This window comes from Crotalus tigris, unplaced genomic scaffold, assembly GCF_016545835.1.
Source record: "Crotalus tigris isolate CLP2741 ecotype Arizona unplaced genomic scaffold, ASM1654583v1 scf7180000017725.2566008, whole genome shotgun sequence".
Taxonomy (NCBI): domain Eukaryota; kingdom Metazoa; phylum Chordata; class Lepidosauria; order Squamata; family Viperidae; genus Crotalus; species Crotalus tigris.
The window spans coordinates 862,844-877,659 of NW_024096593.1; the positions used below are offsets into that span (position 1 = coordinate 862,844).

Sequence of the window (14,816 nt, forward strand, 5' to 3'; positions counted from 1 at the left end):
GCACATTCTTTAAACTCATATTTTATACTTTAGCATCCCATAAAGCTGAGATCAAACACTGTGCTCAGTAAGAATGTACCTTTTTTTTTTTGGCTTTGCCACTACATCTTATAAATTATGGTTTCACACAATGAATAAATCCATGTAGCATGGTTTGCAGTACTTGCAGTTAGGTACTCTTTCTGTGGGTGGGAGCACTAACAGCAGTTAGGCAGGTGAACATAAAATTATGCATTACAACACTTAAACATGAAGAAAAACAAACTCTTTAAAACATTTAATTGAATAATTCAACTCCTCAGTGTTTTTCTTTATATTTTGGTTAATAACAATATGCTTCCAAAATAGTTCTAAATTGCTAGCAGAATGCCAAAAGCAAGAGAACTGGCATTATGTTCTGATGTTGAAATGCTGGGCTTGTTTTGTTCAGCTCAGTGACAGTTATAATAATTGTAAATTTACCTTCATGGTTCACCTGCAAACTGTTTCTACATTTTCCCCACTTTTCCTTTGTATATATTCCATCTGTTTCTATCATTTGTAATTCAACTGTTCAAACAAATGAAAAGAATGAAGGCTTCTGAAGTAGCAATGAAATCTCAGGACAGACAGAAAATAGTAATAGAACTATTTTAAGTCCCATTAAAGGACAAGAGTAATTAAGATAAACAAGCTTTTGCCAGACTGCTATTCCCCACGATGATCACTTCCACATGATTCATACTAATTTAATTTCTCTGTTCCAAATGGGAGGATGGCAAGAAAAATGAAAGAATTACTGGTTTGACTTTAATACTGCTTTCTTATATTAGCTGAGTAAAATGAGCCATGCAGTTCTCTAAAAAAAATTACTAATGTGTTTTTCTATAGAAGAAACTACAGGATCTACAGTGTTCACAACCAATCAGTGTAGTAGCACCAACGACAGATGGTAGGAGAGGAAGAAAATATGTATATGGAAAAAGGTAGAAAAATGAATTTTGCAGTGATTTATTTATTTATTTATGAGACTTATATACCGCTTTAAGTGCAAGCACTCTCTAAGCGGTATACACCAGTAAGCAATGTGTGTGTGTGTGTATATATATATATATATATATATATATATATTTTTACATTGCCCCTAACAATCTGGGTCCTCATTTTACCTACCTCGGAAGGATGGAAGGCTGAGTCAACCTTGAGCCGGTGAGATTTGAACCGCTGACCTGCTGAACACAGTCAGCTAAAGTGGCCTGCAGTACTGCACTCTAACTGCTGCGCCACCTCGGCTCCTTTAGTTCTTCATCTTCAATAATGTTATAAAACCTATATTGTAGGAAGGGAAGAGCTGTTAATCTATTGTATGCCAAAAAAACCTGGGCCTGGTAGCACTTTTTCTGACTAACAATTCTATTAAATGTCTCATGGAATCTTATACCTTTTAATAGAATTTCTTGGTTAGAAAATGTGTTCTCAGACTCCAGATTGTTATACTACTTAGCTGTGAGCTATACTTTGCACTGCATGATTTGATGATGCAGTCAAAATAGATTTTAAAAAATAGATTTTTTTAAAATGCCAACTATAACTGTATTTTTTCTTAAAACTCTTTTTTTCCTAGAACAAAAAATATCTCCAGAAGATATTATCCCTTTATGACACCTATATATGTAAATGACACTTACTGCACATTGGCTTAACATGCCTACCAGTTTCCATGACAGTCATATTTTCTCTTAGGGCCTACTTCTCTGCTCATCCTAATTCATCACTATGGCAATAAATCCCATACTCTAATTTTTTGTCCCTGTGATAATACATGTAGTCCTCAAGGTATCAACCTAATGTAAGTCAAAAAATTCATCAAATGAATCAAACTCAATTTTACAAATTTTTAAAATCAAATTCATTAATTAAATCAAATGGGTTGTTATATGAACAAAGATCTGACTTACTATTTCCTCCAATAGTTGCTGTGTTAACTGAACTGGGAGAGTTTCCCGCCAATCGCCCATCAGCTATTTCCGGTGCCTGGCTCAGGAACTAAATTGCCTTCAAGTAGCGCTTGCAGCATTGCAGTTATTTAAAAAAAAAACTGCTGCTAGCCAGCTCAAGCATCTTCAGCTGGGGGGGAGGGGGGCTTTGCTTTAAAAAACAAACTTGCCACAAATTAGCTTAAGAATCTCCAGCCAGGCACCCAGAGGGAGATGGGGAAGGAATTTGCAGAACTCTCGGCTTGCAATAGTAACAGAGATGGAAGGGACCTTGAGGTCATCTAGTCTAACCCACTGCAAGAGGGTATTTCTGATAAATGCTTATCCAGTCTCTTCTTAAAAGCTTCCAGTGATGAGGCACCCACAACTTCTGGAGGCAATTTAAATTTAAAACCTACAAACTACAGTAATATATGCTAATCTCCAAAATAAAAGCTCAATAGTTTACAAACAAAATAGTTTGCAAACTACAGCACGTAAAAAGCAGAGCAGTTTCCAAAGAGTAACAATTTAAAAAAAAAATACTTACAGAAGTAATTCTATGGTAGTACTCCAGCCCAGGCAGTAGCAGATTGCAGCAAAAGCAAAAACAAACTGACCCGATTGGCTCTTGTTTGGCCATGTGATCAGGGACAAAAAAAAACCCCCAAAAACAAAACCCTTCCGCCTTCTTGTAGGCCCAAACAGCCCAGGCAAGTTCCAGAGTTAAATATGGCTGCCACTGCGGCAGAGCCTTAGTCCAAGTCACAAGGCTAGAGACCTCTTTTGAATTTTTAATGTAAGTACCCTTTCTGAATTAATTCATTTTTGTGAAAACTTGCTAAAGAAATATTAGTACCTGGGGGTTTATCTGTAATGGATAACCTCCCTTCTTGCCAAAGTTATGTAACTCACTCTCAATTGTTCAATTAGGCAACCCCTTAACCAGCAATTTATTGGAACTTGACATTTTCTGTTTAACTGAGTAAGTCTTGATAGCTCCATAGCACAGTAGGGGCTGCTTGATGGGAGGGAACCCAAAGGGCGGGTGCCAGAGTGGAAAACTGTTGGCCTTTGGATCAGTACTTGCATTCCTGCTGTTTTTAGACTTGAGACCTTTACTTCATTTCTCCCCCTATCACCCTCTTTTCAGATAACATTTCCTGCTCGGTCAGTGGAGAAGGAGCTAGTGATATATCCTTGTGGTATTCCCTTGATGCAAGAGCTAAAATAAATTCCAAACTGTGAATTGTTGACATAACTAGTGTGATTTTTGTTAAGGAAAATTCATTAGGTTCATAGCTGATTGAATCAAGGATGTTGTTGGAACACAACCATATAACATACACATGAATCTGCCAGTTTCTTGTTGCCCTACACTAAGTTTTTCAAGCCTTTTAAACTCTAAAAGTGCTATGTTACATTTTAGACTGAAATTTTTAGTATCAGATTACAGTTTTCAAAGACAGCTAAAGACTAAAGAAAATTTCTAAAGTCATATTACTTGAAAGGTCATCTTGCCATGTACTTTAAAAATTATGGCAGAACTGACAGAATAAGCTGGGCTGCAATGTCTTTGGTTACCTTAAGGCTCAGTGTTTTCTGTAAAGCAGGGCTACTAGGTTTCCACAATAGCAGAGAATAACCTTGCATTTAAATTAATGAGCTAGTGTGTTCTGGAAATATGGACACAGATCATTATATATTGATATCCCAAGGACAGATCACTTTCTGACAATGACTCACAAGATAAGTCATATTTAACAGTCTTTCCTTGTTATCACCAATCATTATACTGCCACATATAGTTTGATTTATTATTTAATACATACATATAAAACAATATTAAATATTAATTCTTATTTACATAAATAGCATCAAATATGAGGTGATGACAAGCTTGCATATCAGTTGTGCAGAGAAAATAAAACAAGAAAAGGTAAAAAAAAAAATAAACAGTTTGGCAAATAAAAAATTACCAAACATGGTCAAATCAACTACATGTTATCATTCTGTTGCTTTATATCCACAACTCCCCACAAAATTATTTATGATGTTTTGAATATCCCAGAACTTAGGGAATACTGCATTGGATTGATATGCATTAGAATGGGACTGCAACTTTTCAAAATGAACAAACATGACAATATATTTTAATTTTACTGCAGATTATAAATTTGTCCATATAAGCTGAGGAAGCTTCCATGTTATGAAGGATCTTTCAACTGTAGCATCTCATGAAACAGGCTTGGCCTAATTTTTCATTTACTAATTACACTTCTGTAAGCAAATGTTTGATACAGTATTTGTTATTATATAATGTTTTATAATCACTTGATTTTAAAAGCTGTGTTGCATATGTTCATAATCTTGAGTATGTAGGGCAAGAGGTTTAATATGTGCTCTATTTCAGCGGTCCCCAGCTTGACAGTGGGGGGGGAGAGATGATGTACTATGTATTTATTTGACTTCTTTTTCACCTTTTTCTCAGATCTTAAGAAAGCATGGGAGATGTTTCTCACAATATCAATTCTGAGTGGTATATTGGAATGAGAGAGAGTTACTAGCTTCAAAGATAGATCCTGAGTTATAATTTTAGAAGAGAAAATTATTAAATACGAAGAGAAATTATACTGACTCAATTTAATAAATATAACTTAAGTTTTATTAATTTGAATTTCTGTTAAAACAAAATTACTTTTTTTCCTTTTCCTAACCACTTTTTCAATGTGACCCCTAGCCAACAGCCAAAGGACCCTAAAAGCTGGATACCATATTTTACTGTAAGTATACATTAAGTTACTTATTTGTTTACATCAACCATTGCAAAATAAACATTTACTTGAGCAATCTCTGATTGTGGGAAACCATTCTAACAGTAAACACTAAAAAAAAAATCTGTTATTAAATAGAATACTGCAAATGGCAGGCTGATATTGCTTTTTCATTGCCCAGAAATAGAAGGCATTAACAAAATATAATGGTAACAGCACTCAGTAGAATACCAATTTCAGTAGAACACCAATCTCAAAAAAAAAAAAAAGTGACTGCTTGACATTTTATAACATTTGTTCTTTTGAGCCTGAAAAATGAATAGGATCTTCAAACCTGATGAAACATTCTCAATTCTTTATACTGTAGGAAATGGTGAAGGATTATTACCGCTCTCAACCCCTTATTGCTGTAAACAACAATAAAACCAAAAGAAACAAAGAACACACAAGGAAAAAACACATTCTAGGCAGGTTTCTCATCTCACCCCGTCAGAGGAGAGTGAATTACAGATCTTTCATAAGGTCCTTTTTGTGGCATAATCATATTGTGCTCTTGTCTTCCATAAAGATTAAGAAATGCATCCTAAAACATTTTTTGAAAACTCCTTTTTTTAAGAACACCAGTAACTACGGAAACTATAATTGTGTCTACTTTTACAATATACACAGAGGTTTATTGATCTGTTGTGGCACTTGCAACTTTTATCTCCACTTTCCCTTAGTCTATTGATTCTAAATCTATGAAGACTAGGAACAACATTCTAGATTCACTCTTGTGTCATGACAACTTGCTTTACATTTCTAAACACTTAAACCCCATGTCTTTTAAATAAATAGCTTTTGTTGCTATAAAGTTAATGTTTCACTTTGATTCCAACTTTCACATCTGTGAATTTCACTTTCAGAATTCGCAGTCAGACCCACAGCAGATGGGGAATTCTGGATATTGAGGGTCACACATTTACCACGGCAAGGTAAAACTGCTGTAAATTATTAATTAACAATAGATCCAATGACTTGCAGTAAATAGTCTTTCTTCTAGTATTTGTCATTCATTCATTCATTCATTCATTCAGAAGGGTCGTTGTCTTACCTGAACGCCTTTTCTCAGCACGGAGATGGAGAATCTACCAATGGGTTTAAACTGTGTTCCTGCCCAATCAGATCAAGTCAGCCAAAGTTGCCACGCCTCTCCTGGGCTAGAAGATCCCAGTCTTGACGAAGGCGAAGCCATGACTGACAGCAAGACGTGTTGGCTCATAAATGGAAAGCTAGACCTAATAACCTGCTAGGGTGGGAGTGGATTCTCCATCTCCATGCTGAGAAAAGGCGTTCAGGTAAGACAATGCCCCTTCTCCAGCACTGGAAATGGAGAATCCACCAATGGGAAATACCAAAGCTTATTGTCCCTAAGGGAGGGAATCAGGCCTGCCCAGTGTGGCACTTTGAGATAGTACCTGTTGCAGAACCCTCCTGCCAAAGGATGCCTCCGCTGAGGCGAACTTGTCGATTTTGTAATGCCTAATGAAGGGTGACGGAGAGGACCATGTGGCCGCTCTGCAAACGTCTTCGGTAGAGCGGAAGGCAGCTGTCCACGAGATATAATAATGGAGTGCTCTGCAGATGTCCAACAGATGCCACTGCCATTCCAGATCATGTGAGGGATTAGGACAGAAATCTGGTAACACAATTTCCTGAGTCCTGTGAAATAAGGAATTTACCTTTGGAACAAAAATTGTATCAAGACGAAGGAACACTCGGTCCCGGTGAAAGATACACAAATCATCTCTGGTGGAGAGAGCAGCTAAGTCGGAAATCCGCCGCGCGGAGGTGATAGCCACCAAAAATGCTACTTTGAGTGATAAGAATCGCAAATCACATGTTTTGAGGGGTTCAAAGGGCGGATTGGTAAGAGCCCACAAGACCCTCGGTAATTCCCAGGAGGGATATCTATGGACTACAGGGGGCTTGGTGTTGGTAGCACCCTTGATGAATGATCGGATCAAGGGATGGTGACCCAGGGAAGTTGCAGATTCACATGTAAGGATGGTGGAAAGAGCAGCAATTTGTCTGCATAGTGTGTTGAGAGCCAAACCCCCTTCCAGACCCTCCAGTAGGTGATCCAATATGTGAGGAATTGTCAGATCCGGTAATGTCAAGTGGTGCCTTGAGCACCATGAACAGAAATTTCTCCACGTGGCCTCATAAATACAGTTGGTAGAGGCCCAACGGGAAGCCTGGATTATAGAAATGACTCCTGGCGAGCAGTGTTCCCGAGCTAAAACTGAGTGTTCAAGTGCCATACGGCTAACTGGAGCCATTGAGGGTCTGGGTGAAGTATGTCCCCTGACTGAGAGAGACCCTGTCTGGAGGAATCCTCCACGGTTCCGCTAGTGAGAGGTTCACTAAGTCGGTGAACCCTGGTCTCCGAGGCCAGTACAGTGCCACTAGGAGAACTTCCGCTCTTTCCCTGAGGATCTTGCGTATGACCGTCGGGAGAAAAGGGAGAGGAGGGAAGGCGTAGAGCAGACCCTCCGGCCACGGACTCCGTAGAGTGTCTGCGCCCTTTGCCCCTGGGCATGGGAAATGGGAGAAGAACCTTGGTACCTGAGCATTTGTCAGGGAGGCGAATAGGTCTAGAATCAGAAGACCGAATCTGTGGGATATTTCCCTGAAAATCCTCAGGTGCAGGCGTCACTCTGAGTGGTTCACCGTCGTCCTGCTGAGGAGATCCGCTTGCGTGTTTGCCTCCCCTGATTTGTGATCTGCCTTGATGGAGGCCAGATTTGACTCCGCCCAAGAACCCAGAAGAAGAGCCTCGGTCAAGAGATCGAGTGCCCCCTTGCCGATTCACATGGGCCTTGGCAGCAATGTTGTCCATGAGGACCAGTACATGATGTTTCACTACCAAGTTGCGGAAGTGTTGAAGGACCAGGTGTATGGCTCTGAGCTCCAACCAGTTTATATTGTGTCGTAGGTCGGATCGGGACCAACGGCCTTGGGCCCACTGATTGTAGGTGTGCACCCCAACCGTACAGATTGGCATTGGTCGTCAGAGTAATTTGGTCCGGCTCCTTGAAGGAGGATCCCCTGAGCATGGCCGATGAGAGCCACCACCTGAGGGAGCGCAACACTCTGAGTGGGATCCGCACTCTCCGAATGGATGAGCTGAGGTTCCGTCTCTGGAAAGGGAGCAGAAACCACTGAAGTGTCCTGGAATGGAGCCTGGCCCAAGGCACGATGGCAATGGCTGATATCAATTTTCTCAGTAATCGGGAGAGATTTGCTAGTGTTGCCATGCCGCTCCCGCAGATTTGTAGGACCAACTGTCGCATGCTGTCCCGACGTTCTTGGGATAGAAAAACCCGGCAGTCGACCGTGTCTATGATGGCCCCTAGGTGTAATAGCCTTGTTGTGGGGAACAAGTGACTCTTGGAAAAAATTACCGAAAACCCGTGGTTTTGAAGAAGGTGGATCACCCGTTTTCGATCCACCAGAGCGGCTTGTCCTGATGATGACTGAATCAGAATGTCATCCAGGTAACACTGGACTATGACTGGCACCATCCAGAGGTGAGCTGCTAGCACCGCGAGGACCTTGGTAAAAACCCTAGGGGCCGAGGATTGACCAAAAGGTAACGCCCTGTATTGATAGTGCCTGCCCCTGTAAGCAAACCTTAGAAACCGGTGGTGGCTGAGAGAGATGGGGATGTGAAGATAAGTTTCCATGAGGTCTACGGACATCAGGAAGTCTCCTCTTCTTAAGCTTCCAAGAATTGACTGGAGCGTTTGCATCTTGAATTTACGATAAACAAGATGCCGGTTTAGTCTTTTTAGATCTAGGATTGCTCTCCATCCCCCTGAGGCTTTGGGGACAACGAAGAGGATGGAGTAGAATCCCTGACCTCTCTGATCCAACGGTACCGGTTCTATGGCCCTTATGCTTACGAGGTACTGAATGGCCTATTGCATCACTTTTTTGTGAGATTTCTTGATTGGGGACAAGAGATAAAATGATTTGGAGGGTAGGTGAGGAATTCTAGGGAGAGCCCGTAGCGAACCGTGTTCAGCACCCATGCGTCTGTGGTGGTGACCTCCCAGTGGCTGGCAAAGAGAGAAAGTCTGCCGCCTATGGGAGGGACCGCCGGAGAGTCATCTGGAACGACGGAAGGGCGATGGGCCATTGAAGTGGCCGTTCGGAGCAAGGGGACAAAATGAGACGGATTAAAAAGACCCGTAAAGGATGGCATTTCAGGAGGGTCTTCCTCCTCATCTGACATCAGAATCCCCACATCCGCATCATACTCACAAAAGGATGAACCCTCAGAGTAAGAAGATTGAGAAGGTGAATTAGGTGCATCATATGCCTCGGTAGTTGGCTGGTGGATCGGTAGGGGGGAAACCAAGGTAGACCTAGGCACCTGAGATCCAGCCTGAAGGGCATGTGCTACCGCCTGTGCAATCAACTCGTTTAGGTGATCCTCCGTGGGAAGAGGAACCGGCTCTGTTGGTTCAGCCGCAGTAGGAGTAAATGTGGCTTCCGGGGCCGACTGTTGAGCCCGCTGAGCCACAGGCTGCACGATGTGTTCCTGATGAGATGAATCACCCGGTAGAGGGGTAGAGACAGTATCCCCTGTGGACCAGATCCCCAGAGGGGAAGCGGAGGGTCCCAGTAGTAAATCAAATGAAGGAACTTCAGCCTGAGTAGCTTCAGTCCTGGCCTGTCTTTGAGCTTTAGAGAATACCCTCTCTAATGCCTGGTGTCTCCTACTGGCCTGCTTTTCCTCCTTTTTTGATGTTTTGCCTGCAGACCTAGCTTTGGCTTTGGCCTTGGCTGAAATCTTTCCTGCCGCCTCTTGATTAGAAGACTTTTGTCGTTTAGAGGCTGATGAGAGTGGTGAAGCTCCCTTCTTGGAAGAGCCAGACTCCTCCATCCTTGTGGATTATCAAAGAAGCACGATTGAGTACTCCTGGTATCCAGAGGCAGCTGTTTGTCTACTGTGGATAAGCACAGGAGCACGATAGGGTACCCCTGGAATCCAGAGACAGCTGTTATTGTCTACTTGGATAATCACAGATGCACGATAGGGTACACCTGGTAACCAAGAACAGCTAATTTGTGGATAACACAGGTGCACGATAGAGTATACCTGATATCTAAGGACTGCCAATTTGTGAATAACACAGGTGCACGATGGGATACACCTGATATCCAAGGACTGCTAATTTATGGATAACACAGGTGCATGATAGGGTACACCTGGTATCCAAGACCTACTAATTTGTGGATAACACAGGTGCAGATGGGGTATACCTGGTATCCAAGGACTGCTAATTTATGGATAACACAGGTGCACGATAGGGTACACCTGTATCCAAGGGCTACTAATTTGTGGATAACACAGGTGCACAAGGAGGTACACCTGGTATCCAAAGACTGCCAATTTATAACACAGGTGCACAAAAGTGTACACCTGGAATCCAATAGTGCTATACAGGAATAACTGTTTTGGATAAGAGGATTACTGCAGGCTCCTAACAAACAAACCAGGACTCGCAGATAGAATATGAAGAGAACTGTTAGTTCTCAAAATGGCAGTTTCAAAATGGCGGCCGTTGTGAAAATGAAACTCACTGAGGCTATTAAACAATACAGAATGATGCCCAGCGTCCACAAAATGTCGGACACAATTCTGAAAGAGCTATTTGGCCACTACGATGTGGTCTGAACGTCCCTATAGAATCCAGAGGACCTCCCCAACAAAGAAATCAATAAATAGCTTCGGCGGCGCGGTCGCAGCCTCCGAAAAAACAAATGGAGCTCGCCTGCGTCTTCTGCCCTTTTTAGCCGCCTAAAGGAGCCGCCAGCCAGCTGATTTAATGTAAAAAACCCCGGTTCGGAGCAGTGTGCGCTCAGCCGGCGACGAGGACTGCAGTTGGAAAAGAATGAGCCTTCAGACTGCTAGAACTGCAAAGGCAGCCCCAGAAATCAAGAAAACAGTGTTTTAAAATGCTGGGAAGCCTTCCTGCTTCGCTCTAATTCAAGTGCGTCCTTGGGCCTACGCACCCAAAAGGAAATGAAAATAATCCTCAGGGAAGCCTCCCTGACTGATTACTACTTAACCCCCCCCCCTCCTGAATCGTAGCCTTGGAGCTGCCGTTGCCAACCCCAACCAGGAAAGAAAAGCAGAGCAAAATAGAGCAAAACAACTATTGATGTTTGTGAAGAATTAATAAAAGGTATTGAACTGAATAGAAAACCAACAAAGCAGGTAAGGGAGGAATGGAAAAAAACGAAACCGAAAGCCAACCAAACGCAGAAAGAGAAGCTGAACTAAGCCTCACTTTAAAGCTAAGAGGGGAAGGGGGGGTTGGAAATAAACAGCAATCCGACCCCAGTGCTGAGCCCAGCACTGAGCAGAAACTGTTTAAAGTCAAAGAAAGATGGAAAATCCACCAATGGAGACTATACCTGCCTAAGAGACAAACTTGCACATCTGTCCATGGGCAAGATCAAGTCAAGACTGGGATTTTCTAGCCCAGGAGAGGCATGGCAACTTTGGCTGACTTGATCTGATTGAGCAGGAACACAGTCTAAACCCAATGGTGGATTCTCCATCTCCAGTGCTGGAGAAATTGACCATCTCCCTCACAAAGGGACTCTGTGTGGTGTACAAGTAAAATATTGCATTATACTCCTACTCCGATAGCATGTGATTTATTCATTCAATATAGCGGTAAAATAATAGATTAAACGGGCTTTGGTGGGTTTAAGAAGAAACCTACTCTTGTCTCCAAAAAAGTTAACAAGGAATAATCATTTTCTTAGATAAGCCCAGAACAGATTAAATTGTTCTATCAAGCAATGGGGCCCTGAGAACGGCTACATTCCTTTAAGTCTTCTCCATCTCCCATCTCCCACCCAAAGTACATAATCATTTGTTTGCATAGCCTGCTTGTGAAGAGCCCTTCATAAAAATATCTCAAAAATAACCAAAGACAACTGAACTCCTCAAAACTAAACTATCTTCTGTTGATGTTGGGCTTCTTTCCCTTTCTATCACAGCTCTTTTCACACTGATCAGTGGAGAACAACAATATTCAGTAATAGTTCTTAGTACAGCAGAAACCATAGGGATAGAAAAATCCCTTTCTATGAGCTGTTTTCCATTCACATTTTTCACAATCTAAATTAAAGTCATCAGAGAGCAATAGGAGAGGGAATCTAAACACAAAATATACGTTAAACCCGAATTAAGTAATACACCACTTGCTTTTGGTTGCCAAGTTTCATTTTCAGTCATATATATAAAACCTCTTGCAAATTGTACCCAAACCTGAATTCAATAATACAACCAACAGCTTTTAACTGCATTTTTTTAAGAGTGCCACTATATATCACTGAAAAGAGATTTCAAAGACACTTAGGGCCTTTGACCAAAGCTGGCCTATTTTGCAATTATCATATCCAACGTTATGTGTTGTTTTACTGCATGAAAGGCTTTCTTCTTCATACAATTATTGTTAAAATGTTTTTTATCCCATTCGGGACTTTCTAAAAATAATATCTAGGAATAGAGCAAAATTTCTTTTCTCAAAGAGTCAGCTTCTTTTTACCTTCCGAGAAATCAATGGCATAACCAGGAAAAATGAGAAACCCTTCAATTCAAGATATTTAAGGCACAACAGAAATGGAAGGAGGATCATAGAGCCAAAGATGCATATAAGGCAGTTGCCAGGAATTGTATCACTTTGACTTTGCTTGTTGGAAGTCAGCAGTGAAGGTCACAAGTAGTGATCATATGGACACTGCAATGGCCAAAGGTTCAAGAACTGGTCTTAAGTACCACTCATGCATCCCCATTGTAAGTTCAAACAGTTACTGAATGAGTTGTCATTAAGTGAAGACTACCTGCATCTTCCTTATCTCTACTTGACTTGACAGTAGGAGAGTCCAGAGAATGTTCCACATCTGATGGAAAACAAAACTTCATCATTACACCTTTCCTTTCCTGCTAAAGTTTTATTTTAATATATGATATAGGAGTTCTTAACTGATTATTCAAGATATATCAGAAAGGTTTAACTGACTGCTCAGGGAAATTTTTGATTTGTTACCCTCAAAGGTAGAAATTTAAAGGAAGTAAAACCACAGTTTTTCAATCTGTATCCCAATGTGACTTGGAGACAGTTCCAAGAAGGGAGAGGACCTTGGATCAAAGGTCTCCAACCTTTTTGGCACCAGGGACTGGTTTCATGGAAGACAATTTTTCCTTGGACCGGGGGGGGGGGGGAGGTTTCAGGATGATTCATTATATTTATTCTAAATTTTCTAAATAAATGAACAAATAATGCAGTTTATTATTATTACATTATATTAGATTAGACCAGTGACCTTCTGTTTCTAAAAAAGTGGGAAGGAAAAGAGACAATCCTAAACCCAGCCTTCCAGCAAAACAAACCAAAGACCCAGCACGTTGAGGAAGTGCTGAGAAAACCATTCAAAAAAGGGGGGGAGCACTGTGCAAGCCCAGCAGCCTTGGAAAAGGTGCAGATGAGAGAGGATTCCCTTGGAGACACAGTGCTTAAGGGGAAATGTAACTTCTCCCATTCCCCCTCCTGCATTGCAAGCCAGGTAGGAGCATGCTTGGCTTGCAAACTTGAGAGCCGCACGAAGAAAGGAGTGTGAACAACACACAAACACACACACATACCAAATTAAACCACGAAAAGCAGGCAGGAAATTGTCAAAACATGAGGCACCTGGAGCACCATCAAAACTAAAGCAAAAAACTCAGCTGTCTTAGAACAGATGCAAATAAGAGAGAGATTCCCTTGAACATGCAGTACTTAAAGTGAAAGGTAGCTTCTCCTTGCCCCTCTTTGCACCCTGAGAAAGCACCCTCACAAACACATACCTTGGGGGGGAATCCCCCTCCAAAGAGGTTTTGGGGAAGCCCCTGGGTGCAAGCTGGGCTAGCATGTGCTTGCCTTGCAAACCTGGAGACTTGCACGAAGGGAGCACGAGCCCAGCTGGGGTGTCAGGAGGGGGGGGGGGAGGAGGAAAATGAGGAGAAAGAAAAAGTAGCAGGAGGAAGATGAAGCAAGAACAGGAGAAGGAGGCAGAAGAAGAGTGGCCCTGCCACTCTCCTGCCCCTGCCCAGACCCCTGCAGACTCGCTGCATGCTTCCAGCTGAGGGGACCAGGTCCTAACAGGCTGTGGACCGGGACCAGTCTGAGGACCGGGGGTTGGGGACCCCTGCCTTGGATGACACTGCAAGAAGAGCTGTTTGTCTTTCTGGTGCAAAGCCAGCTTGCCCTCCTACAACAAAGCTGATATTTTGGCAGCCAAACTACTACTCTGAAATAGCATTGTGATCTCCTGGCTAATGTAACACTACCACACGCTAATCGTCATCATTATCGTCATCATTGTACTGATTCGTCTGTCAACAATACAAAATAACTAAGGCCATGGATATCAAACATTAAAAACATCTGTCAGGCTATCAACCTCTTTTACATGGATGATCTGAAGCTGTATGGAAATAGAATTGCTGCTCAACAATGTCCATATATAACCCAAGATATTACACCAGGGTTTGGACTGGATAAATACCAGGGTATCCTTCAAGCTGACAATATAAAACACACTGAAGTCAAGAAAAAAAAAAGAAGTGAATACATTAAGAGAGAGAAGAGATCTCTCTCTTGATGTACTACCAAGGGAAATACCATCAAGGGAATAAACACCTGAACAATTCCAGAAATTAGATACACAGCTGGAATAGTGGATTGGACTCAAGCAGAACTAAAAGAAATGAATAGGAAGACCAGAAAAATAATGACAATGAATCACGGCCTTCATCTTCGCAGTGACATTGACAGACTCTACCTATCAAGGAAAATAGGTGGGCATGGAATGTTGCAAGTACACCAGATGATTGAAGAAGAAAAAAGGGCATTGGAAGAATATATGAAGGACAGTGAAAATGATGCACTGAAGCTAATATACCAGGAAGGCATACTGAGTATTGGAGAGACCAACCTGGCCTACAAGAAAGATCAAATGAAGAAGAAAAGGGAAG

The 14,816-nt window shown here is 41.8% G+C and overlaps 1 protein-coding gene across 11 annotated transcripts in view; it reads right to left on the bottom strand.

Annotated features, from left to right (window-relative positions):
* INPP4B (inositol polyphosphate-4-phosphatase type II B) overlaps positions 1-14,816 on the bottom strand; it is a 291,651-nt gene that overhangs the window by 235,270 nt on the left and 41,565 nt on the right. For 2 of the 11 annotated variants that reach the window (XM_039338938.1, XM_039338943.1), the window contains exon 2: positions 1,153-1,308. The exons of the other annotated variants lie outside the window; for them this stretch is intronic. The gene's annotated coding sequence lies outside the window, so the exon portion shown is untranslated. The remainder of the gene's footprint in view (positions 1-1,152; positions 1,309-14,816) is intronic. 11 annotated transcript variants of the gene reach the window in all.